The 26,647-nt window shown below is 38.8% G+C and overlaps 1 pseudogene across 1 annotated transcript; it reads left to right on the top strand.

Annotated features, from left to right (window-relative positions):
• Positions 1-912: 912 nt before the first annotated feature.
• LOC308494907 (neuronal membrane glycoprotein M6-b-like) lies at positions 913-1,716 on the top strand (annotated as a pseudogene). Its single transcript has one exon. The product of its transcript is annotated as a neuronal membrane glycoprotein M6-b-like (transcript).
• The last annotated feature ends 24,931 nt before the right edge of the window (positions 1,717-26,647 follow it).

The raw sequence follows: 26,647 nt of genomic DNA on the forward strand, positions 1-26,647 counted from the left end.
GCTTTTTTTGTGTGTGTCTGATTGCTGAAGCTAGGATTTTCAATACTATGTTGAATAAAAGTGGTAACAGTGCACACCCTTGTCTTGTTCCTGATGTTAAAAAAAAAAAAAAAATTAGCTTTTCACCATTAAGTATGATATTAGCTGTGGGTTTGTCATATATGGCCTTTATTATGTTGAGATATGTTCCACATCTTCCTTTCTCAGGTTGATTAATAGTTTGTTACATGGATATACCACCTTTTGTTATTCCATTCATCTATGGATGGACACTTAGGTTGCTTCCACCCTTAAGCTACTGTGAATATAATGCTGCTATAAACATGGGTGTACAAAGCTTTTTAAGACCTTGATTTCAGTTCTTTGCGGTATATACTCAGAATTGGATTGCTGGATTTTTTGGTAATTATATTTTCTATTGTTTTGAGGACTTGCAATACTGTTTTCCGTATCAGCTACATCATTTTAGATGTCTGTCAACGGTGTACAAAGCTTGTAATTTCTTCACATCCTCACCAACACTTTGTTTTGTTTTGTTTTTAAAGAATAGCCATCCTAATTGTTGTGAGGAAGTCAACACTAATTTTAGAATCAATTAATGAATGCTTAAAATAAAATGAAATATTTCTAGCCTAATTTATCGTATTTCCTTTCCTTTCATTGACTCTGTTCTTTTATGAATAGCTATGGACTCTATTATCTCTATTATATCTTTTGATCTATGCTTTGTTAGGCTATATGAAAATACTGCTGGATTGAGGAGAGAGCCTCCAGTCGAGTAGCCCAGCGTAGGCTGCCCAGAGCCCAGCCGATGCACGTGGCTGCCAGACCTGTAAAATTGTGCCATCCCCTTCACTCATCCCAGGGGAGCCTGAGAGCTGGCAGCCCACTCCCCTCCTTTGGTTTCCAGCCATGTGCTGCTTCGAATGCTGCATCAAGTGTATGGGAGGGCCCGCCCTATACTTCTCTGGGGGCCACCTCTGCTTCTCTGGAGTCGCCTTGTTCTGTGACTGTGAGCATGTGGCACTCGTGGACACCATGGTGATTCTTTAGCAACACTTCTCCACCAACACCAGTGACCACGCCTTGCTGAGGGAGGTAATACAACTGATGGCGTATGTCATCTATGGAATCATGTCCTTTTTCTTCTTGTATGGGATCATTCTTTTGGCAGAAGGCTTTTCCGGCATAAGGGCAGTGAAAGAACTGCACAGGGAATTTAAAACAACTGCCTGTGACCAATGCATTCCTAGACTGTTTGTCTTTCTCACCTATGTGCTGGGTGTGCCTTGGCTGGGCGTTTTTGGTTTCTCTGCGGTTCCATGTTTATGTTCTATAGTGTGTGGTCAACCTGTGAAATCACTGTGTCACCCAGACCAACGGGAGAGCCAGTGTGGAGCAGCAGATCTGCATGGATATTGGCAATGTGGTAACTCATTCCTTGGAATGCTTCCCCAGGAAAAATGTGTGGCTGTGTCCTAAACATCTGCGATACAAATGACTCCTACATATCTTATCACCTGTTCACAGTGGCCTGTATGGGAGCTGGTGCCACCATCATCGCCCTGGTCCACTTCTCATGAAATTTCTTCTAACAGGGCTTTCTTAAAGGCAGCAAGCAAAATGCAGGCTTACCAGAATATCAAAGCAAAGGAAGAACAGGAAGTACAAGATATCCAGTCACGATCAAAAGAACAACTCAATTCTTACACATGAATGTTTGCCAGAGTGCTTCAGCCAACGAATTTACAGCTCTGACAAATCATCAGAGAGCTGCTCTACAGTACAGACGTGTATCCCACCAAACAAACTAACGTACAACTACAAACACTTCACTGTCTGTCTCAAGCTGCTGGGATGTATTTCGAGGAAAACCTTCTGGTAGTCAAATCTTTTTCTTTAGAACAGATATTGGGAGTTTCATGTCGGCCATTTTAAAAGGCAACACTTGGATTGTTCATCCTTTTGAAATTTGTGGCATGTTCACATTTATTGCTAGAGCAGTGCTACCACGACAGGCCATGAGAATGTGGCATACTTCTTGATAGGGACCCGTGATGTGCCAGCATCAGGGGATGTGATCATAAATGTATATATGCCATCGGTCCTCAAATAAGTATATTTAAATAGGGAATAAAATAGAATTGGTGTGAAGTTTCATTTCTGACAGCTGACATTTATGAAACTGTATGTAGCCCATCAGAGATAATGTGATTCTTACAAGTGACCTTTTTTTTTAATTAACTGACTTTTCCCCTAAGTCGAGCACACATTAATTTCCTGATCCAATCAGAAATCTTTTTTCCAATAATTCTAAAATGAGCTACTATAATGCTGCTCCACCTACCACTGAAGAAGCTGGATTCTGACTCATTGACATGCTTTCCAGAATCGATTTTGTAATAGATTTCATTTTAATAAAATGACTTGTTTGTCATCATTCTTCTTGGGAAATAAATGTCAGCTCTTCCTTAATGAGTACTTGCTTTAAATTTTTAAGAACTTCTATTACAACAGAATACCTAAAATCCTTCATAGAATTTTGTTCCACAAGTGTTTTTCTTAACTAAGAATTGTTACCTTATGAAAAGTAACACCATTCCATATGAAAATGACCACCATTCCAAACCATTTTTATGGGGTCTTCTTACCGAACCAGAGCCCACTGTCCTATATGCATAGAAGCCGATACTGTAACACTGGCTTTTGAGTAAAGAAAGAAGCTTTATTTGAAAGTCGACTGGCAAGAAGACAAGAAGCAAGGCTTATATCTGTCATCCTTGATCCAGGATTTGGGGCAGGTTTTAAGGGATAGCAGTTAAGGTTTCACAAGTGTTACTTGTAATTGGTATATCACAGTGTTGTTTGTAAGTGGGGTATGCAAGGCTTAAACTTTGGTTCTGTGACTTTTTAGAAACAGGATAGGACCACGTTCTGTGGTTACAGTGGGAATAATTAGTTTAAATTTAATACCAACTACCTAAAACCTAATTACAAATAGACCAAAGACCTACTTTTATAAATTTGAACACTTAAGTACTTGAAATTAGGGTTGGTATTTATTTCACTTTTTCTGATTGCAATCTTAGTTTCCTGAAATAATAAAGTTTGATGTTCAGCAAAAAAAAGATGCTTGAGTTTAAGCCATTTTCAAAAGGAACTTGCCTTCTAAATCATTGTGTTCCAAAACATAAGTGATTATAGCTGTTGAGTGTTAGTGGTGATAAATGTTCTTTATGAAATGATACCTGTAACTGTTGGGTGCCTCAGTTCTTTCTAAAAGGGTCTGCATAACATATAAGGTCAACTATGTATATTTATGCTAAGAATTACCTTGTGGTTTGGCTATTTCCATATACATGTGCAGAAATGTATTAACATGAAAGGAAGCATTCCTTTATCAAGATGCTATTAAAATTGAACATTATTAAAATAAATTGAAGAAAACAAAGAAATGGAAAGACATTCCATGCTCATGGATTGGAAGAATCACCATAGTTAAAATGGCCATATTACCCAAAGCAATATACAGATTTAATGCAATCCCCATCAAAATCCCAATGGCTTTTTTTTACCCAAGAAATAGAACAAAAGGGGCGGCCAGATGGCTGAGTTGGTCAGAGCATGGAGCTCATAACACCAAGGTCTCTGGTTCGAGCCCCACATAAGACAGTGAGCTGCGCCCTTCACAACTAGATTGAAAAAACAATGACTTGACATGCTGGAAAAACACACTGTTCCCCAGTATTCCCCAATAGAAAAAAAGAAAGAAAGAAATAGAACAAAAACATCATCAGATTTGTATGGAATCACAAAAGACCTTGAATAGCCAAAGCAATCTTGAGAAAAAAGAACAAGGCCGGAGTTATCACACTCCCTGACTTCAATTTATACTACAAAGAGACAATAATCAAAACCGCATGGTATTGGTAGAAAAACAGACACACAGACTAATGTAACAGAATTAAGAATCCAGAAATAAACCCACATATATATGGGCAAATAATTTTTGACAGAGGAACCAAAAATATACAATAGAGAAAAGAAAGCCTCTTCAATAAATGGTGCAGCGAAAATTGGAAAGCCACATGCAAAAGAATGAAGCTACACTGCTATTTGTTACCATATACAAAAATTAACTCAAAATAGATCAAAGACCTAAATATAAGACCTGAAACAACAAAATGACATAGAAGAAAGCATAGGTGCGAAACTTAGGGACCTTGGTCTTAGAGAGGATTTTATGAATTTGACCTCCAAGGCAATGGAAGTAAAAGCAAAAATAAATGAATAGGACTATCTCAAACCAGAAAGCTTCTGCACAGCAAAAGAAACTGTCAACAAAACAAAGAGGCAACCAATCTAATGGGAGAAGATATTTGCAAACAACACCTCTGAGACGGGGCTAATATCCAAAATCTATAAACTCATACAACTCAACAACAACAACAACAAAAAAAAGCAAGCAATGCAATCCAATTTAAAAATAAGCAGAGGACCTGAATAGACACTTCTCCCAAAAAGACATACAAATGGCCAACAGATATACGAAAAGAGTCTCAACTTCACTAGCTATTAGGGAAATGCAAATCAAAACCACAATGAGATATCTCACATCTGTTAGAATGGCTATTAACAAGACAAGTAATAACAAGTGTTGAGAGCTTGTAGAGAAAAAGGAACACTCATACAGTGTTGGTGGGAATGTAAATTGGTACAGCCACCATGGAAAACAGTATAGAGGTTCCTCAAAATAATTAAGAATAGAATTACCATATGACGCAGCAATCCCTCTTCTGGGTATCTACCCAAAAAATCTGAAAACGTTTATCAGTAAAGATGTACGAAAGTTCGACAATCAAGGTCGCCAACTCATCCTAGTAAAAGTGGTACATACCTCATTGCTGAATATCACTACAGTCACCTTCGAAGTCCTCGCTTTGGGAAGCTATGCACCGACGCCAGTACCTAGTCCACCCTTCAAAGCAATTTTGGAACTCTTTTTCTGGAGTGGTCATCAGAGCTGTCATTGTACTACCCTTGATGTCCTGAATGTCATCGAAATGTCTTCCTTTCAATGTTTCCTTTATCTTCGGATAAAGAAAGAAATCATGGGGGCCCAGATCAGGTGAGTAGGGAGGGTATTCCAATACACTTATTTGTTTCCTGGCTACAAACTCCCTCACAGACAGTGCTGTGTGAGCTGGTGCATTGTCGTGATGCAAGAGCCATGCATTGTTGGCAAAAAGTTCAGGTCGTCTAACTTTTTTAAGCAGCCTTTTCAGCACTTCCAAATAGTAAACTTGGTTAACTGTTTGCACAGTTGGTACAAATTCATAATGAGTAATCCTTCTGATATCAAAAAAGAAGTTAGCAATGTCATTGTAACAAGTTCACGAACTTAATTGTCAGACCTCGTATGTACCCCGATGTTCATATTTGCCAAGTCATGGAAACAACCAAAGTGTCCTTTGATAGACGATTGGATAAAGAAGATGTGGTACATATATGCAATGGAGTATTACTCGGCCATAAGAAAAGATGAAACATTGCCATTTGTAACAACATGGATGGATCTTGAGATTATTATGCTAAGAGAAATAAGTCAGGCAGAAAAAGTTGAGAACCATATGACTTCACTCATATGTGGGATATAAAAGTGAAAGCAACAAAAGAACGAGACAGACAAATAAAGAAGCAAAATCTCATAAACATAGACAATAGTTTAGTGATGAGCAGAGTGTCAGGGGGAAGGGGGATAGTAGAGGGTAAAAGGGGTCAAATCAAATTTGTGGTAATGGAAGGAGAACTGTCTCTGGATGGTGAGCACACAAATTATAGAATTGTACACTTGAAATCTGCCGTGTTTCCCTGAAAATAAGGCCTAGCCGGATAATCAGCTCTAATGCATCTTTTGGAGCAAAATTTAATATTTAAGACCTGGTATTTTATATTATGTTATATTATATTATATTATATTATATTATATTAATTATACCCAGTCTTAGAGTAAAATAAGACCAGGTCTTATATTAATTTTTGCTCCAAAACACTCATTAGAGCTGATTGTCCAGACAGCTAGGTCTTATTTTTGGGGAAACATGGTATATAATTTTACAAATCAGTGTCACCCCAATAAATTTAATAAAATGAAAAAAATGCTATTAAAATCGGGCATCACGTATAATATTTCATTTGGATGCTTTTTGTTGTTCTGGTAATGCTGAAAAATGCCTGTCTGGAGCTTGACTAGGTTTTTGTTGTTGTTGTTTCTTTGTTTTTTGATTGGGAGAAGCTCTCTTCTGTGTCAACAGTTGTTCCAGAATAGTTTGGTCTTTTGCTTTCCTGTTGCATGACAGACTTAAATATTTTTTCCAGCAGTGCAGGAGTTTTTAGAGTCCAGTGTTCTAGAATAGGCAGTGTCTAACAGCTAATTTTACTTTTCTATTTCTGGTAACTACTCCCAGAAATTTTTGAAAGCTTTTTATAAAAGTAGTCTAATTTTTTTTATGTAAAGAGCATTAAATTTTTTTAAAAGATTTTTTTAAAAGATTTTTTTTAAAAACATTTTTTTAAAAGATTTTATTGTGGAAGGGGAACAGGACTTTATTGGGGAACAGTGTGTACTTCCAGGACTTTTTTCCAAGTCAAGTCGTTGTCCTTTCAATCTTAGTTGTGGAGGGCGCAGCTCAGCTCCAGGTCCAGTTGCCGTTGCTAGTTGCAGGGGGCGCAGCCCACCATCCCTTGCGGGAGTCAAACAGGCAACCTTGTGGTTGAGAGCCCAGTGACCCATGTGGGAATCCAACTGGCAGCCTTCGGCGTTAGGAGCACAAAGCTCCAACCGGCTGAGCCACCGGACTGGCCCCACCCATACATTTTTGTCACATCACAATAAATCAATATTTTCTATCAGTGCCACGGGTTTCCTGTAGTTCTATTCAAGTGTTACAATGAATACTTATAGATAATAGTAAAAAAAATAATAATAATAAAAGAAAGAACTGGGGAAACTTCCCACTTAAAAGTTATTTTGTATTTCAGAGCTGTTCTTCTCTTCTCAGTAAGCATCTGACCAAGCTTACATAGGATTGTAAACTGACCTTTTTCGTAGTGAACGCCTGGCGTATTTGGTTAATACAGGAGTTTCAGTCGGGCTCTGGTCTCTGTTTTTCAGGTGTAGGTGGTTTTACATCACTGGGCTGGCAAGAATATCCTTAATAAAACCTGTGAACAAGATTCATTTTATGGCTTTAGGTAAACCAGTCAAATTCTGTTTGTTGTGTGTGCATTATAAAACAAAAATGCAGAAAAACATTACCCATAGATGTTTTCTTTGGAAGGAATGAAAATATTGCTTATACTAAGCCATATAGCATATAAAACTTGAGATGTGGAGATACGGATATAATTTTTTTTATTGGAACATTTTAAAAATTATTTATTTCTTTTTTCAGTTACAGTTGACATTCAGTATTATTTTATGTTAGTTTCAGGTGTACCGCCTAGAGGTTAGACATTTGTATAATTTATGCAGTGATCCCCCCAATTAGTCTGGTACCCACCTGACCCCACACATAGTTGTGGCAACATTACTGACTGTATTCTCTATGCTGTACTCTACATCCTGTGACTATTTTGTAACTAGCAATGTGTATTTCTTAATCCCTTCACCTTTTTCATCCTGGAGATACTGATTTTAAATGTCAAACAGAAAGCTCTCTGTTAAGGTGCTGTGTAGTATTTTTCGTTTGCTTTCTGCAGCAGCAATAAGTAAAAATTTTAGTCTAGAGTACATTTGCAAAAGCAAATAAAAAAGCCTCCATAAATATATGTTCATCTAGTGTTCTTAATTTGAGGTTTCTGCTACCAAAAAAAGAGGGCCTCAGCTATCTGTTATACCTATTTTGTTTTAGATCCACTGTTTAGAAGGACTGTTTTGTCTTTGTAGTGAGAAATTTATATTTTTGTTTTCATTTCTAGAAAATAAATTTGTATCCAAACAAAACATATATAGAAGACGATGTGATAAAATATATGAGATACTGGGCAAGGTTTAGCAGGTGCCTTGTTTGTGTTCTGAACATTCAGAAAGAAAGAACATTCGGTCTAGTGAAGCTAAAAGAAAATGTAGGAGATTAGTTAAAACTGGTGAAAATGAATTTTGTACCACTTTGAAATAATCTATCTCGTAAGACTTTAAAATACATAATCCCAATTAAATCATAGGTTCCTTTTTCCTTAGGGTTCTCCTTTAATTATTTAGATGCAATTTGGTACTGTTTAATATTGAGTTTTTGGTTTTCATTTTTTCAGTTTTTATGTGACAAAGACCTTAAAAATAAAAAGGAATGACCTTTTAAAGAGCAAGGTGCTTAATTTTCTTGAACAGATTATATAACTTTCAATCATGGTTATGAATTTATTTTTCTTAGATTCAAGATGTGGGGTCAAATTCAGTATAGCTTAGATAATATTCTTATAAGTTCACCTCACTCGATCAGTATTCACTGAGTACTTATTATATTCAAGGCATAGGGCTAAGACTAGAGTAGCATAAAAAGGAACAAATTAAACACTAGCCCTGCCCCCGAGGAGCTCACAGTGTAGTGCAGATAAGGCAAGTAAATTTTTTAAAACCTGTGACATAAGATGGGGAGTAAGTGCCATAAACAGTACAGAAAACATAAGAGTTCCGAATAGACCACATACACATTTTTTAGCAGTCAATTTCCCAAACAGTCATTCAACCTATCGGTAAACTGAAGGAAGACCCAGCCATCTGTCCCTTTGGACACTCTACAAGCATTTTACATGAGAGGTTCATTCAGATCATATGTAGCAATAATCTTGTTTTAAACCAGATGTGGCAAAATCTACTGTAGAATTCCACTATACTTTTAGTGATATCAGACAGCAGAATCCCATGAAAATAGGTTGGAGTCCTGAGCCGAGGGAGGCCCCACAAAGAACATAAACTACAGGGCCCACTTTTTCCTTTTACCCTATTTATGCAAAGGCAGCCAGGTCTGAACGGTATTTCCAGACAATTCATGTGTCTAGAATGTTATTTATTTCTAGTTTTAGACATGAAAACTCATGTCTAAAATTTGTTATGTTGATTAGCACACCCTCTATTGCAGACCTCATGAAAAATGTTGAAGGACTGTGACCAGCCCTGGATTGGTTCAAAAGTTCAATTGTTAACTAATTTAACTAATCAGATTCACACTAACAAATTAGCTTATGGATAAGATACCTAATTCATTGATTAAATAATTATACACCCAAGCATATATCTATCTATATATAGCACACTCTTCTAAGTATTTAAAATAATTACAAACAATATAATGAACAGTTTCTAAATAATCAGAGCTTTATTCAAAAGTGTCTTACTAATATTTGTTTGTTTCATGAACCTTTTAAAACTAGTAACCTTTGATGCCTTGTTACTAAACTAAGGATGTCGTCATTTCTTTAAACATATTTGGAGTGACATTTCTCAAGGTGTTTCAGACCCTGCTTTCAAACAATGCTAAAATTACTCCGGGGATTTTATAACCTCATAACAAGTTGACCCTAAAACAATATTAGCACCCCCTTTTCACCATATGTGGTTCAAATATCTTTTACTTCTAGGAAGCCAAATACACAATTGAAGGATAGAGATTTCTCGCTATGGACTTCTGATACAACATGGTGGATGGAGCACATGTTTTAAAATCTATACTACCTTACAGAAACTATGTGAATTCTATTTAATAAATATTTATAGTTCTTATATGAGCCAGGGATTGTTCTTGGAAGTGAACAAAACAGAATTGAACAAACAGGTAAACATACTGTCATAATGCTTCCGTTCTCGTGGGTTTTTTTTTTCTTCAAGTAAAAACTCCAGCAGTCCCTCTCCGCTGAACTCCTCCTGATCATATGTAACCACCTGCTGGACTTCTCCAATTGATTGCATTATAGGTAAATCTAAATTAGCATCTCCAAGCATCTTGATCTTTCCCCTCCCCACTCACACAATCTGTTCCATTTGGAATCTCTCCCCATCTCAATTAAAAACAATTCTATCCATTCAGTTGCTAAGGACAAAGATCTTTAAGACACCATTGTCTTAGCTTCACAATTCCTGCTTCCAATCCACCGGCAAACCCTGTGCATTCTCTCTTCAGAATATACCTAGAGTCTCACCATTTCTCACACCCTCCAGTGCTACCATGTTGGTCCAAATCATCATCATCTCACACTTAAATTTTTATATGGCCTCCTAACTGACCTAACTGCTTCTTCCCTCCATCAACTACTTTCAATACAGAGGTCAGAGATCCGGGTAGGACACCAGCAAGATGGCAGACTAGAAAGCCCTGGACCCTCTGCCTTCCCATGGAGACACCAGTTTAACAACAATGCGTGGACCAATTTTGTCTGTGACAAATCCAGAAACCATTTAAGAGGCTCTTACACCCAAGGCAAGTGCAAAACCAGCCCCATTAAAAAGCAGTAGGAAAATTCCTGGCACCCTTTCTCCATAGTCGCTGCCCTGGCACAGTGCCATACAACTGGGAAGAAACACCCAGCTCCCTGATTCTTCCTGGGGAGGGAAAAAGAAGATTGGACCATAGTCCAACATTCTGACCTTCCAGGAGGACTGCCCGATGGACTAGCTTTTGTTTCACTTGTCTCAGAGTGCTGATGATATATGACATAGTCTAGAGGCCTGGAGGCTGCTGGGAACAAAAAAAGAGCCGGTCCAAAGGACCTGTGGTACAACTGGCAGAGGCTGATACAAGTTGGCAGCCTCTCCTTCAGGGGCATAGTGAAGAGTGGAGCATGCATCCCACATTCCAGCTTTTCTGGAGGCTTCTGGAGCAACTGGTTTCTGTCTCGCTTGTCTTGGAGTGCTGATGGGACCTGGCATATTCTAGAAGCCTAAGGGCCTCTAAGAACAAAATGAGCTCAATGGCTTGCTCCTGCTCCATAGGGCCTGTGCTGCAGCAGACAAGAGACCAAGAGATACTTCCAACCAAGTACCTTAGATCCAGAAAAATGATCTTTCAAAAATGAGAGGGGAATCACAGCATTTCCAAAGAAACAAACAAACAAAAAATTCTTGCTAACAGATCTGGCTTACAAAAAATACTAAAGGAAATTCTTCAGGCTGAAAGCAAGTGACAAGGGACAGAAATTCTAATCCACACAAAATATCAAAAGGCAATTAAGTTCGTGAACTTGTTGCAACAATGTTGCTAACTAACCTTTTTTGATATCAGAGAGCTTATTCATTGTGAATTTGTACCAGTTGGACAAACAGTTCACCGAGTTTACTATTTGGAAGTGCTGAAAAGGCTGCATGAAAAAGTTAGACGACCTGAACTTTTCGCCAACAATTCATGGCTCTTGCATCATGAAAACGCACCAGCTCACACAGCACTGTCTGTGAGGGAGGTTTTAGCCAATAAACAAATAACTGTATTGGAACAGCCTCCCTACTCACCTGACCTGGCCCCCAATGACTTCTTTCTTTCCCTGAACATAAAGGAAATATTGAAAGGAAGACATTTTGATGACATTCAGGACATCAAGGGTAATACAACAATAGCTCTGATGGCCATTCCAGAAAAAGAGTTCCAAAATTGCTTTGAAGGGTGGACTAGGCGCTGGCATCACTGCATAGCTTCCCAAGGGGAGTGCTTCGAAGTTGACCGTAGTGATATTCAGCAATGAGGTATGGAGCACTTTTCCTAGGATGGGTTCACAAACTTAACTGTCAGACCTCGTATAATTATAAAAGGCAATATAAATGTCCTTTCCTTCTGTTGAGTGATTTTTAAAAAACTATATAAAATAATATGTATGTAACTGTGTTGTTGGACCTGTAATATACATAACAGTAATATATTTGACAATAACAGAACACAGGAGGTGGTAAATGCAAATTGAGACCAGATGAGAACTGAAATCCATAGGAATAAATGAAGAGAACCAGAAATGTTAAATAAGGTTAATATAATGCACTTTGTAATTATACTTTTTCTATTTTCTTCTCTCAGCTTCTTCATATTACATAAATTATATAAAGTAATAATTAAAGTAGTATATTCTTAGGATTGTATACATACAGGTCTATTAATAGCTATCATTAGTAGTCCAAACAAGGGAAGAGAATAGAGCTGTAAAATTACATAGAGAATGGAGCTATAGAGTTATAACATTTTTCACTAGAATTAAGTCACATAAATTCGAAGTAGATTCTGAAATGTTGAGATGTATATAGTAAGCCTTGGGGCTAAGAAAATAGTAAACATTATGAAAAAAATCAATTAAGGAATTAAAATGTTACACTAGAAAATATTCACTGAATTCAAAAATACTCTTAATGTATTCAGAGATAAGAGAAGATGTACCATCCATAAAAAAACAAATTTTATCTAAAAAGGGAATATTCAGAGAATAATAAATACATTTTAGAAGTTAAATATATGAGAGCATTAATGTTTAAATATCAATACATAATTTAGAATATAAAATTGAAGAAATGTCCCAGAAATTAAAACAAAAAGATAGAGAAGAAATATGAGATAGAAAATATTTTTTAAAAAAAAAGATTTTATTGGGGAAGGGGAACAGGACTTTATTGGGGAACAGTGTGTACTTCCAGGCCTTTTTTCCATGTCAAGTTGTTGTCCTTTCAATCTTAGTTGTGGAGGGTGCAGCTCAACTCCAGCTCCAATTGCCTTTTCTAGTTGTAGGGGGCACAGCCCCCCATCCCTTGTGGGAGTCGAACCAGCAACCTTGTGCTTGATAGGCGGCTCTCCAACCAACTGAGCCATCCGGCAGCTCAGTGGCAGCTCAGCTCAAGGTGCCGTGTTCAATCTTAGTTGCAAGGGGCGCAGCCCACCATCCCTTGCGGAAGTCGAACTGTCAACCTTGTGGTTGAGAGCCCGTGCTCCAACCAACTGAGACATTCAGGAGGCAGCTCAGCTCAAGGTGCCCTGTTCAATCTCAGTTGCAGGGGGCGGAGCCCGCCATCCCTTGCAGAACTCGAGAAGTTGAACTGGCAACCTTGTGGTTGAGAGCCCGCTGGCCCATGTGGGAATCGAACTGGCAGCCTTTGGAGTTAGGAGCATGGAACTTTAACCGCCTGAGCCACCGGGCCAGCCACGAAAAGATTTTTTTAAATATCTTAAAAATCATTTCAGCGTATCTAACATCCGAATTAACAGAAGTTCCAGAAAGAGAGAATGAAGAAAAGAGAGAGGGAATATCTGAATTAAATAAAACTCATACAACTGCATAGTATGGTTTTCCAAATCGAAGGGACCCAGCACAACGAAGAATGAAAAGAAGCTTATGATATCATGAAATTTTTGAACATCCGGGATAAAGAGAAAAATGAAAAGTTCACTGAGAAGCTTCTGGCTAGGTTGGAGGAAGACGTATGAGAAGAGCTCTCATGATAACAGTAATAAAAGTGGACAAATCATATGAGATAATTGTGTTCGGGCATTTAACAACAGGCAACACACACTGCAGTCTCTTTGGGATGCAAACATTCATAAGGTTGTCCACTCACCTGGATTCCAGCTGTGACTGTGAGCTCTGATCTCTGCCTCATCAGCCCAGTGAGACGGTCTTGGCCTCCAGCTCGCTGCACTGTGGTCTGCAGTGTACTAACACCTGTACTAACACCTTACAAAAGAGAGGAGAAAGCCGAACAGACAGGTAGCTCTAGAAGTCTGTTGGGGAGTTCCCCATGAGTTAGTCGCTGAGGTTCAGGTTTAACCCAAACCTGGATGAAACTGTCCAAGGTTTACCAAAGAACAGCTTCTATGGGGTGAAAACCAGAACAGAGATACTAAAGGTTCAGTCGTGCCAGGGGACATTAGAGTTCCAGCCCAGCCAGACCACGAAGACCACATTATCACTTCCATAACATTCTAGAATGGCTAACATTAAAAAGAAGACACAACCAAGTGCCGTCGAGGATGTGAAATATCTGTAACTGTCGTACATTGCAGGTGAGAATGTAAAATCATTCAACATCTTTGGTAAGCATTTTGGTGGTTTCTTATAAAATGAAATATACACTTATAAAATGATTTCACCCTCCTATCTCTAGGTAGTTATGTAAGAGGAATTATAATCTTGTATACACAAACACTTGTATATGAATGTTTATAGCATACTATTGCCGTAACAAAAAATTGGATATGACTTAAATTTTATCAATAGGTAAATGGACAAATAAAATGGTAAATGGTATATCCAACACCGCAATACACCGCTCAGTGACAAAAAAGAAGTAACTGTGGAGACACACAACGAGGGCATGAATCTCAAAAATGTTGTGTTGAACAACAGCCAGACATAAAACAGAACATACTGTATAGTTTCAGTAATGTGATAGTGGTTACACAAATGCATATATTTGTCAAAAGTCTTAATTTTACACTTCAAAGTTTTTGAAATAGTAATAGATGCAAAAAGAAACAGGAAAATGCAGTCCGCGTTCATGAAAAGAAAGCAATCAATCAATAGAAAGTAAACCCCAAATTACCCAGATATTAGAGGTAGCAGTCCAAGTCTTTAAAGCAGATATTTTAATTATTCTCAAAGTGTTAAAGGAAAAATATGACAAAAGAATTGAAGGAAGATTCCTGAAATAGGGAATCTCTGCAGACAAAACAATTGAAATCTATGAAAAGAACTGGATGGAAAAACCAGATTTGAATAGTACAATACCGAATTGCAAAATCCCCTGCATGGATTCGAGAGCAGATTGGAGGTGACAGAAAAGTCAGTGAATTTGAATATGTATCAAAAGTAACTTTCTAATCTGAAGAACCAAGATAATATGATACTGCAAAAAAATAATACAGATTCAGAGTTTTGTGCCACAATATTAAAATCCAGTGCATTTATTTGGAGTCCCAGAAGGAGAAAAGTGAGAATGGGCTGGACACTATTTGAAAAGTATTTGAAATTTCCCAAATTTGATCAAAATAATCAATTGAAAGATTAGAAAAGCTCAGTGAACCCTGGGCAGGATAAATTCACATACAGGTTCACACATATGCAGGCACCCATAGTTTTATCTAGTCAAACTATTTAAATACCAAAGACAAAGAAATCTTTAGTCAGTGAAAAAAAAAAGATATTAGATACAGAGGAGCAAAGATACAAATTATCTGACTTCCCCTTCAGCAACAACTGTGTTTCCCCGAAAATAAGACCAAGCCGGACAATCAGCGCTAATGTGTCTTTTGGAGCAAAAATTAATATAAGACCTGGTCTTATTTTACTACATAAAACCAGGTCTCATATGATATAATATAATGTAATGTAATATAAATATGATGTAATACTGGGTCTTATATTAATTTTTGCTCCAAAAGACGCATTAGAGTTGATTGTCCGGCTTGGTCTTATTTTCGGGAAAACGCAGAATTGAGACTAAGACAATTGAATGGCTTCTTTAAAGAGCTAAAAGAGGGGTAGCTGGTTTGCTCATTTGGTTAGAGCATGGTGCTAATAACATCAAGGTTGCCGTTTCGATCCCCGCATGGGCCACTGTGAGCTGCACCCTCCTTAAAAAAAAAAAAAACAAAAAAAAAAAACCTAAGAGAAACAAGCAACCCAGAATTCTATATTAGATGATGAGACCCTTCCCCTACCCCCCAAAAAAGTGAAATAAAGACATTTTTACAGAAACGAAGAGAATCTGTCACCAGCAGACCTGCACACCAAGAAATGCTAAATGATTTCTTCACACAAAGGCAATGATGCCTGGTGTAAGCTCAGATCGACAGTAAGAAATGTAAGACGCCAGAAATAATAAATTAGTGGGTAAATACAAAAGCTCCTTGAAAGAAAAATATTGAGGGGCAGGGGACCCTAGATCACATACAAAAAAAAAAAAAAAAGAAACATTAGAACTATTTTTTAAAAATTCTGAAAGGAGGTCGTTTCCTACATAATATTATGTAGTTAGCCAACCAGGAATTGATTATAAAGGTTGAATAATCTCATGTTCAGATTTTTAAAATTCTTCTCCTGCATTCTTTCTCAGGAAAATGCTGAATGATGGGTTGCACGAAAACAAAGGTGTAAAACAAGAAAACAGGAGACGCAGTATCCAGAAAACAGGCTCCAACAGAGGAGTGAGGTAAAAGGAATACCAAGGCCCTTTCTCAGGAATTCTGCTCCATTGGGTTGGGAGTGGGGCCCATGTAGTTGTATGTTTAATAAGTACTAGGTGATTCTGATGCAAAAGGCCTGATTTAGGAACCAGTGACATGTATTTTCTTCTCTGATTTTATAATAAGCCTGTGAACTAAGCACACCACATATTATCCTCATTCTACAAACTTAATCAAGGTCGTATATTTAATAAATAGCAAAACTAGAATTAGAACTCCGTGTTTTGAGATTGTTTCTCACTTCTGAAATCCCAGTCAAAACAGTGTTTCTCAAACTGTTGTTCACAGGCCACCAGCTTCGGAATCTGCTAGGATATTTGTTAAGTTGCATATTCTGGGCCCCATCCAGTTGAGACTGTATGAGGTCTGTGACTGGGCCTGGGATCTGAATTATCAGCAACTGGTCCAGTGCTCTGTGTACTCGCTGAAGTTTCAGAAGCATCATCTATAACTACTCCAAAAGATGACTACTTACAAAGGAAACGGCCAGAGGAGCCATTGCCAGCACATAAGGTACCTTTGCGCAAAGTACAAAAAGACCTCTCTCCCTGAAATATAGACGCCCTTCTTTCCTATAAGCAGAGTCAGGACTTGGAAGAAAAGAAAGAGAACGGTTGTCCCCATTAGTTATCCCCAGGGCCAGGTGTCTCTATGCATGGCAAAATCAATGAAGCTATTGTGGGAGAGGAATCATTTGTATATGCAAATGTGTATGTGTCAATTTCCCATCCTGTCAACAAAGATATTGATGGCTTTTATCATTTATATCTGGTAGTAAGCTGGCTAAATATGCAATTTGAATCCAGTTACATTAGAATATAGTCAAACCACGTAAAGGTACAAAGAACAAAACCTGGTTAGCAGAAGCTTTCCAGTGACCCTTGTTTATCTACCTTTTCCCTTCTTCCCTAGGTAGATTTTGGAGTTATTGATACTCCCTTTCTTAAATCCTCCAGTATCTCCAAACTATATTTAAATGGTGCCCAATCTCTCAATTGAATGAAAGCGTATTGAATATAAATCTCTTTACTTGGTATTCTTTCATTTCCACATACTGTGTACACCTGTGACTTCTTGGCAGTACATTTGATTTTAGCTCAAAAGAGACATCTGTACATTGGTGTTGCCACACATGTTTTCTCATTTGCATTATGTTCTTGCAATCTTTATTTTTTAAGCCTCTCACAGTTGTTTTCCCTTCAGTTACCCTGTGTGGTCCCAGAACACATGTTTCAATACCTGGCCAATAAAAATAGAAACTGGAACTAATAGTATAAAAGGAAAAAAAACACCAGGAGTATAACTCCTCTTAAAAAGTTTTAGGTACATTCGGATATTTGTAGAATATATTTTTTTCCAACTTCTTTGTCTAAGATTTAGAGAGCGAGTGGGTTCCTTTGGATCAAAGCCAGGCAATCTGGTTTTGCTATTCCTGCACCCTGGAGAATGCAAAATGGCACTCTAAAGTTTGCAATTCCTTTAGCCTGAACATGAGATATGATTGGAATGTTAGTGTTTTGCACAGTATGCCTGAAATAATGGCCTATTTGTTCAATATTCAAAATACAGCTGTAATTTGACCACTTCTCGTAACCATCATTGCGACGACACTACCATCCTGATCTGACTTACCAGCACTTCTCACCTAGATGACCTCCTCTGTGGCCTGCTAAATGATCTCCCTGTTTCCATGCTTGTTCCTCTTCAGTCTGTTCTCAGCAGAACAGCCACATTTATCAGATTAAGGCATATATCAAATCATATTCTTCGGTGCTCAGAAACGTCCAATGGTTTCTCATCTCATTCTAAGTAAAGGTCAACATTTATTGGGGTGCATATGTGCCCTCAAGAAGTCTTCCCCACTCCTTAACCTGTCCAGTGTCACTCCTCTGTGCCTCACGGCCTTTCCAATTGCTGCTCGCTCTGCCTAGGGGCTCTTCCCTTGGATGTCTTCATGGCTAACTCCCTCATCTGCAGGTCTCTGCAGAAATCGCATCTCTTACCCCTACCACCAGTCTTCCTTATCGCCTTTCCTAACTTCATTATTTTCCATCGCCTTTCACCAATTAGCTTGTTACATACTTTTCTTATTTATTTGTTTATTGTCTAACTCCTTTCCATCCACCCCCCCCACCAAAGTAAACAATGACGGTAGGAATTTTTGTCTGTTTGTTCACTGTTTTACCCCCAAAGCCTAGAGTGATGCCTGGTATGGACTCAAGATTAGTTATTGAATGGCTGGACAATTGAATGGATGGATGAATGGTTCATTTAGGTATACCAGGATTCTTCCTTTCAGGATATGGCCAATAGAGCATTGTACACATGCCTCCAAATAGCCTTTCTAAAAACTAAAAGTGCTCATCAAGGGTCTTAGAATTCTGTTTCCCCTCATCGGACCCTCAAAATTGCTCCCACCTCACCCCCTTTTTAATATTAGAAAATAGATACGACACATGTCTATTAGACAAGGATCTCCTTCTAACTTCCTCTCCATATTTCCCTGTACCAACAAAGCCTTGCACCTGGGTAGGTAACAATTGCAGTTACGTGAACCTATTTCTTTTGTATATTCTGACCCTCACAAATAGAGTGTTTAATCAACTATTGTTTAGAGAGGAAATGAATCATTTCTGTAAGAGAATTTCCTGAGAAATAGTGGGATTTAAAATAGAGCCAAAATTTCTTTCAACCAAAATGAGAAGTGTAAGAACATGGCACAAAACCATGATTGAAAGCAGCACTCTTTCTTGATTGTAGCTTTGTTTTGATCATTTAGCATAACTTTTTTGTGTATGTTCATTTAATTATATTCTTTCATGGCATGCGTAATGTGGCCATGCCCTTGGGATAGAGATGTTTTGTTTCATTCTCACCTCAAAAACTTTGTTCACTGTTGGTCAAACTGAATCGAGAAGAGACAAACTGTTCAGTTCAGGGATATAGAAATAATGAGGATAGAGTATATTCACATGCCACTTTACACTTCACAAAACACATAGAAACAACAAATATTATAACTGAGGAATTATCTGCTGGATTCTCCTCATTTGAAAGTAACTACTTGAGACCCAGAGACACGAAGTGTTTGGCCCAAGTTCTTTCACATAGATTCTCTCACATTTGATGATCGCAATAACCCTATTAGGTATGCCAAACCGGTATCTTTAGCTTCAATTTACAAACAAGGATTTTGAGGCTCAAAGAAAGAACATACAAGGTAGGACAATTAAGTCTGTGAACTCATCCTAGAAAAAGTGCTACACATCTCATTGCTGAATATCACTGTGGTCACCTTCAAAGTACTCCCGTTAGGAAGCTATGCACTGACATCAGCACCTAGTCCACCCTTCAAAGCAATTTTGGAACTTTTTCTGGAATGGCCATCAGAGCTGTCGTCGTATTACCCTTGATGTCCTGAATGTCATCCGAATGTCTTCCTTTCAATATTTCCTTTATCTTTGGGTAAAGAAAGAAGTCATTGGGGGCCAGATGAGGTGAGTAGGGAGTGTGTTCCAATACAGTGATTTGTTTACTGTCTAAAAACTCCCTCACAGACATTGCCGTGTGAGCTGGTGCATTGTCGTGATGTTAGAGCCATGAATTGTTGACAAAAAGTTCAGGTCATCTTTTTCACGCAGCCTTTTCAGCACTTCCAAATAGTAAACTTGGTTCACTGTTTGTCCAGTTGGTACAAATTCATAATGAATAATCCCTCTGATATCAAAAACGGTTAGCAACATTGTTGCAACAAGTTCAGGAACTCCACTGGCAGACCTCGTAATCTGTAGGAAGAGCATCAGTTTAAAGGAATGAACCCTGCTTTCTAGTCTTTCTGCAAAACCTTGGCCAAGTCCCTTCCCCATCATCGGTAAACTAACAAAGTGAAAATGACTGACTTTCTAATCCTTTTATACTGTAATTTTTACAACTTTGTCACTACAACACAGTCAGGTCTTGACTCCAATTCTGTTTGACCTCAAACCCACCACCGTTCAGTCTACCCTTTGACTCTCTGTGCATGAAGCAGGTGGATCCTTATTTTATTGGAGAGACAGATCAAAGTGAGGTCCTGCTGATACTTGTACCTGAAGACCCGTAAGTGAAGGTTGCCACCATACAATTCCAGAATTGGGATCCAACAAACCTTCTTTTTGTTTTCAGTGAAACCAAACAATTGTCTTCAGACATACTGCCCTTGACCCAGATACGATGAGCAGATGGTACAAATCCCTCTTTGCTGTGGGGTAGGGAAGCACCTGCAAAAACATTTTTACTTTGAAAGGAAGAGAGGCCGTTATTTCAGCCCTTTATCTGAAGAGAAATTTTCCCCTTAGCATTTTGTTTTCAGAAAGCAAAGTATGTGCCCTGTTCTCCTGCTCGGTCTTGTTGGGAAAAGAGCATTGAGACACAGATGGGACCTTCAGTGAAGTGTAATTTCCACATACGAAGACTTGGTAGACAGTGTTGGGGTTCCATTGGCACCATATGATTCAGGAGCACTGTAGGACCATTTCTTACACATGTCATAAGAATATCATGTCTTTGGAGTCAGGCAGACCTACATTCAAATTCTGGCTTGATCATTTATAATTGGTGCTTCCCTGTATATAAGCAGAATTAGCACAGACGAAACACTGCGTCCAAGTCAGAGGAATGAAATAAGTTAACCTTTCTTTCTGATTCATCGTGGTTATCTATAAAATATATAGAATGATTTCTGTCTGACGGTGCTGTTGCGGAAATTAAATGAGAAAATTTGTTGGGTTCCCGTATTCGTTTTCCAGGGCTGCTGTAACAAATTACCTCAAATGCACAGGTTTAAAATTTGTTGGGTTCCCGTATTCGTTTTCCAGGGCTGCTGTAACAAATTACCTCAAATGCACAGGTTTAAAATAACACAAATGTATTCTCTCAGGGTTCAGGAGGCAAAATGTCTGAAATCAAGGTGTCGGCAAGGTTAGTTCATTCTGAAGGTTCTGAGGGAGAAACTGTATCATGCTGGTCTCCTCACTTCTGGGATTGGTGACAGTCCTTAGCCTTCCTTGGTTGGTGACAACATCACACTGATCTCTGCCTCTGGCCTCACATCGTCTTCGGTCTGTCTTTGTCTAGTCTGTGTCTTTGTATCTTTCTGTATCCAAACCTCTCCTCCTCATCAAGAAACCAATCATTGCATTTAGGGCCCGCCCCAAATCCAGGATGATTTCATCTTGAGATCCTAAAATAATTACATCTGTAGAGACCTTGCTTCCAAATAAGGTCACGTCCTGAGGCTTTGGGTAAACATAATATTTTTAAGGGCAATATTGAACCCACTACAGCTCCTAACCCACAGTAGAAGCTTCATGAAATGTACTAGTTCCCTCTTAATGCTCTTATTTGATGGACAAGTACACAATACTAATGTGAGTGAAAAATGGTATCGTCTTTTAATCTGGATTGAAGATGTTATAGACATTTGTTCCAAAACTGATTGAAAGCTACTTGAACAAATGTATATTATATATAGGGATGGCCAGATGGCTCAGTTGGTTAGAGCGCAAGCTCTTAATTAACAAGATTGCCAGTTGATTTCCCACATGGGATGGTGGACTACGTCCCCTACAACTAAACATTGAAAAAGGCGACGGGACTTGAAGCTGAGCTGTGCCCTCCACAACTAGATTGAAGTACAACGACTTGAAGCTAGTGGGCCCTGGAGAAACACACTGTTCCCCAATATTCCCCAATAAAATTTCTATATTAAAAAATGTATACTATACACACACACACACACACACACACACACACACGGAGGGTGTCAAAAAAATGTATACACATTTTAGGAAAGGAAAAAACTGTATTATGCTGATGGTAACCACATTGAGCACCTCTTGTCATTGCAGAAGTCAAACATGACTTTTACTCATCTTTTGTTATCGGTATACATTGAGTATTACAATTTTAATACAGTTTTTTCCTTTCTTAAAATGTATATACATTTTTTTGACACCCTCTGTATTTTCCCTCTCTAGTCATTTCATAAGAAAAACATGCTGTAGATATCTGCCAGCAAGGGAGGAGTGTACAGATAGTTTTTATATGTTTGACTTTCACTCATTGAGATACAGCTTGTCAAAGACATTGGGAGACCCAAGTTAGTTTGTGCATTCATTCATTCATTTGTTCACCTTTTCATTTATTTTTTAAACATTTCTTGCGTATCCATTCTGTGCCAGGCCCACCTTGGGGACATAGAGGTGAATAAGACAAGCATCACCTTTTAAGAAATTCCTGATCTAGTATGGAAGACGGCACGAGCCAGAGGGTGACACAGGGTACTGAGGGATAAGAGAGAAAGGATTCCTAACTCAGTACCTTGGAGGCCGGAGACGTGGGCTCTGTATTTACTGTTTTTTGGATCTCAGACTTTGGGCAGGTCACATCCCTTCTTGGTGGTCTCATTTCCTGCACATGTAAAATGGGGGAAATGTTTTAATCTTAGGGCACAGTGGTGAAAATTTAGAGATAATGGGTGAAAGTATTCTAGAAGGCCCAGGCATGTGGAGAATTACTGCTATTACCATGTTTGAGTCTATGTGAGCAGAAAGGTCATGGGAACAGTTTCAACTATATCAGCCACTCCCCTGACTTGACATCGCTGAAGTGAGAAATGTCCAGACCTATAGAGAATTCTTATAGTGGTTTATCTGAGCCAAACTGACAACATATGCCTGGGAGCACGATCTCAAATGCTTGGGAGAATAGCAGTTTTGCAGCTTCTTTTATGCATTTGAAATTAAGGAGGGAACCTAAGATTACATGAAGGCTGGGGGCGGGGGAAGCAAGGCAGGGATTGATTACAGGATAGTTAATGAGGTTATGTGCTATCTTGAGGGTGGTCACCCGTTAGAAGGAGGAGTCTGAAAAGTGGCATTCCAAGCAGACGTTAACCTACATGCACAGAAACAATGGACAGGGCTGCTTAAGGCAAAACCAAGCCTTTTACTAAATAAATTATACGCCTGGGGCGGGACTACCCACCATGACCTACCTGCCCAGTTAGGAATTTATGATCACATCACCCTGTGAGCTTACTTTCCATAAAAACCCTTTTTCATCCAGCACTTGAAACCAAAGAATTAGGGTCAAAAGTAGAATATTTGGATGGCATAAGGTTCTAAAATTGTGCTTCTTATAAGATGTGTTTGTATCTAGCTAGTCCTTTAGGCATCCCAACCCTGAGAAAATGTACACTTTGACCAATAAGTCCCTAGTCTAGAAGAATCATTTAATTTGTCCCTGGTGCTCCATTCTCACGTCATTCTGCTGATATTGGCAAGGTCAGCGGTCTGCCTAGATAATCACGTTGTACCATCTGTTCTGGTTAGTCCTCAGTTCTGCAGTTTTTACCATCTATAAGCACTTGGTAAGAAACAGGTACTATGGTTGGCTTTTATTTGTAACATACGCCTTTCCATCTTCCAAACTAGTTTGTCACCCCTGGAAGGTACCCTCTTAGTCCTCTCCGCAGTATCTAGTATCTAGTATCACAGGCATTCATTTATTCATCCAATTAGCGCTTACTAAGCACTCATTGTAAGCTAAGGCATTAAGCTAAATGCTTAATTATCTCATTTATCTGTATAACAACCATTTAAGTAGGCACTATCATATCCCTATTTTACACTTGAAAAACTGGGGTTGTGTCTGGGAGGAAAAATTATTTTCCCTCTACCATTTTAGGTTCTTGGCTGACTCCTTTGTAATAAAAGATACTAACAGGAGAAAAACAAACACATTTAATAACATGGATACCTCCTGTATATGAGGTCTGACAATTAAATTTGTGAACTTGCCGCTGTGCGCTTACATTAGCAGCACTGTACAAACAGCTCGATAAGGTGTCATAACCCTGGTATATTAGTGTCTCACAGCTGTGTTCACGTCAACAAGAATCTTGTTGAGTGGAATTCATTATTGTTGTTGTGTGTTTGCCATCGTGAGAATGTCTGAGCTTAAATTAGAGCAATGAACAAACATTAAATTTCTCCTTAAACTTGGTAAGAGTGGAAGTGAAATCAGGGACATGTTAGTCCAAGATATGAGGATAGTGCCATGAAGAAAATGGCAGTGTCCAAATGGAATAAAGGTTTTTCTCAGGGCAGAGAACACATCACTGATGAAGAGAGGTCAGGGCGGCCAGTAACAAGCAGAACAAATGAAAACATTGCAAAAACTCGTCGAATTGTGCGTCAAAATTGTCAGCTGACTGTGAGAAGCATGGCAGACCAAGTAAACATTGATAGAGAAACAGTTAGGAAAATCTTAACTGAAAATCTTGGCGTGAGAAAGGTGTGTGCAAAAATGGTCCCGAAGGAGCTCTTGCATCACGACAATGCACCAGCTCACAGGGCACTGTCTGTGAGGGAGTTTGTAGCCAGGAAAGGAATAACTATATTGGAACACCCTCCCTACTCACCTGATCTGACTTCTTTCTGTATCCAAAGTTAAAGGAAATATTGAAAGGAAGACATTTTGATGACATTCAGGATATCCAGGGTAGTACGACGACAGCTCTGATGGCCATTCCAGAAAAAGAGTTCCAAAATTGCTTTGAAGGGTGGACTAGGCACTGGCGTTGGTGCATAGCTTCCCAAGGGGAGTGCTTCGAAGGTGACCATAGTGATATTCAGCAATGAGGTATGTAGCACTTTTTCTAGGATGAGTTCGCGGACTTAATTCTCAGACCTCATACATGGGAGAGACCCAGGAAAACTGAGTGACCCCTTACTACCCCCCCATGTGTCCCAAGCTGTCACCTTGAATACCATCTCCAGATGAAGATAAAAGAAAGATGTTGGACAGGAGAGAGCCATGTTTTCAGGCAAAGCACAGTAAAAGAGGTAAGATTTTAATGCAGATTTGAGTCCATGCCTTCCCCACTGATAAGAGTTTCTATACATTTAGAGTCATTCTCCTATTCCTGGTACGAAGAGAAGAGAGACTCTTACAAATGGAGAGTTCCCTTATAAATGTAAGTGTCTCTTACAAAAGGGTTACTAACTTCTACTTTGTTTACAGAGCTTCTCTCAGGTGTGCTGTTTTGTTGTTTTTTAATCATTCTTAAATAATCCTTGTTCCAAAGAGGCATATTTTGAAGTGACACATTCTGCTCCCTTTCACTTCTTTAATATCCTTGTATCTGCTTTTTCCTACTTCCTCCATTGTTTTAGCTTTGGGGATTTCTTTTTGGGGGGGCAGAATTTTATGGTTTTATTAAAACACAATTTGAACACAAGCTGTCTATTCATTTTCTTGGCTGCTCAGCCTGGCGTTGGGATTGGGGACTGATGGCCACCTGGGCTTCTCTTTCCACCATGGCTTTGCATTCTCTGGGGAGACATTGTGAGCAATCTCAGCACAGTCAGATTCGTTCGTTACCCATCAGCTGCACTTCAAGCTCCTTGATGTTGTGGACCAGGACCTTCCAAAAGCCATTGACTGGGCAGCATGGGCTCTGTTTTCTTGTTATTCCCATCACCAGTGTTGGGCATCACGACCTGGCCCTTGAATTTTCCGCGCACCCCACTGTCAGTGCTTCTGGGTTTCTGCCAGTTACTCTTAGTTTGGGCATACTGGTCTGACTGGTGTCGGATGAACTTCTTGGTTCTCTTTGTGATGATCTTGGGCTTTACGAGGGGTCTGAGGGCAGCCATGATACCGAGTAGGAGATGGCTGCCACCTCCATAGGCAGCGCAGAGGAAGAGAGCTTTGGGGAATTCTTATTGGTGTTTTATATCAATTAGAATTTGATACAGCTGCCTAACCAAAAAAAAAAAAAAAAAAAATTCAAATAACCACTGGCGTAAGCAATAGGGAAGTTTATTTTCTATCATATAAAATAATTCCAGAACTAGACATCCAGGGCTGGAAGTCAAATTCTAAAGGCACCAAGAATCGAGATTCCTTTTTCTGTCTCACTCTCCTAATGTGGTCTATATGGCTGCTGAAGCTCCAGCCATTGCATCTGTGTTCCATGCATTAAAATTTAAGAAGGGAGCTTAGGTGATGAAGTCAGTTATCTTTCAGGAGCCTTCCTGAATGCCCCACACAACACTTTTATTACATTGGCCAAAACTTAGTCCTTTCACTTATTCTCACTACAAGGGAGGTTCAAATATGCAGTCATTTAAGTGAAGCACATTGACACACCAAACAAATTTAGGGTTTTGTTACTAAGGAAGGAAGAAAAGTGGATTTGGGGCTAGCAACTACGTGTCTTCACTATGTTACTACTGAAGTAACTTGAGAAAGGTGAAAAGAGAATTTAAGGGGAAAAATGTCCAAAGGGCCACTCAGGGCAAAGCTGTGGCCCTCCTAAGTCCTTTTAACACATCAGGCTTATTTCAGACCACTTGGATTTGTACACCTACCTCTGAAATTTTTTTTAAAAAATC

This window comes from Rhinolophus hipposideros (assembly GCF_964194185.1).
Source record: "Rhinolophus hipposideros genome assembly, chromosome: X".
NCBI classification, from domain to species: domain Eukaryota; kingdom Metazoa; phylum Chordata; class Mammalia; order Chiroptera; family Rhinolophidae; genus Rhinolophus; species Rhinolophus hipposideros.